Genomic DNA, 1,626 nt, shown 5'->3' with positions numbered 1-1,626 from the left:
TGTCCCTTGCAGGTTGGTGGTTGGTGGCAGCGATCAGGGCACAGCAGCGTGAGTATGGGGAGAGGGGGAGAATGTGGACAGAGGGAGGGGAGTGTGGGGAGGAGGCCATCTGAGGGGTTGAGGAGGGTGTGCAGGGACAAAGCTGGCTGGTGTCCCCTGTCCTAGTGCCCCGACCCTCCCTGTGGCTGCACCCCAGCCAGGGGGTGTCCCTGGGGGACTCTGCCACCCTGCGCTGCCACCTGCCCTAGCCGGCTGCCTGGGTCTGGCTGTACCAGGTTGGACTTTTGACGTCTGAGAAGGAAATAGACAAGGTGCAGGATACAGCTGAGTTCTTCTTGGTTGTCATAAAGCAGGAAGATGCAGTGAAGTATTGGTGTCAATACCAGATACTGGAGCCACTGTGGACATCGAATATGAGTGACCCCGTGGAGCTGATGGTGACAGGTGAGGGCACTGGGGAAAGCAGATGGCCCTGGGCTGTCCCCACAGGGCCGTGTCCCATCGCTATTTCCTGTCTGCACTCAGATCCAAGATTCCCCCCTCCTGGCATTTCCATGAGCCCTGATGAATGCGTGAAGGTGGGGATGAATGTGACCATGCAGTGCCGGAACAACAATTATGGGGGCATTATCTTCCTGCACAAGGACGGGCACTCAGCCCCTATCCAGCACCAGGAGCCCAATGGTGGGGGCATGGCCAACTTCACCCTTGTTGGAGTGACCCCAGCTGACACTGGCACCTATAGGTGCTCCTACCGCGTTGGGAGCTCCTACCTTCTGTTTTCACCCCTTGGGGACAACGTGACACTGAAGGTGACACGCGCAACTGCTCACCCAGGTAGGTCTGAGCTCCCCCATGTAGCTGTCCCTGGTGTCACTCATTTGTGGCAGTGTCACTACATCACATCCTCGTGGATGTGAGGGCCTACGATGGGGAGATGCACACTCTCAAACCCCTCCGGTGCTGAGAGGATGTCCCGTGGGAACCTGGTGGTGGCAGTGGTGAGGGGCTGCACTGCCGCCCTCGTCTTTGGCCTGGGCCTCTACTTCATCCTCGATGCCAGCAGCTTCTGGATACGGAGAGATGAGAGCCCTGCTGGGGAAGGCGCTTGAATCACTTTGATACCCAGCAGAGCACCTTTCGATCCCTCCAAGTGTCTTCTGCTTCCTCTTTGATATTGTCTATACCCCCAGTCTCTCAATCCCCCTTTCCATCTCCTATACATCCCCCCAGGTGTGCTCTTCCTTGGCTTCCATCCCCTAGAGGTGGATAAATCCCCTTCACTTTCCCCTGCTGCCGCTTCCATGCACTACTGATCCCCCTCGTGCTCTCTGGTGCCCTCCATAACACCCAACCCACTCCCCTCCCCATTTTCATGTAGCTGCCCCCCTCAGGAAGGCTGAGTCCATTAGGTTCCAGGACAGTGTCTGAGTCAGGCAAAACCTAAATCCAGCCTGCCTCTTGGGGACCCCTAAAACCCACTGGGAACCCCAAACCCTGTCCACGTGGACCCCAACACACTCCCAGCCTCATATTCCTTACCCTACCTTTATGTGCATCCCCAAATCCAGCCCGTGGGAAACCCAAAATCTACATCGAGGGATTTGGAGATCAAATGCCCCACAC

The sequence above is a fragment of the Numida meleagris genome, unplaced genomic scaffold, assembly GCF_002078875.1.
Source record: "Numida meleagris isolate 19003 breed g44 Domestic line unplaced genomic scaffold, NumMel1.0 unplaced_Scaffold491, whole genome shotgun sequence".
Lineage (NCBI taxonomy): Eukaryota > Metazoa > Chordata > Aves > Galliformes > Numididae > Numida > Numida meleagris.
This window is presented reverse-complemented; position numbering follows the sequence as displayed.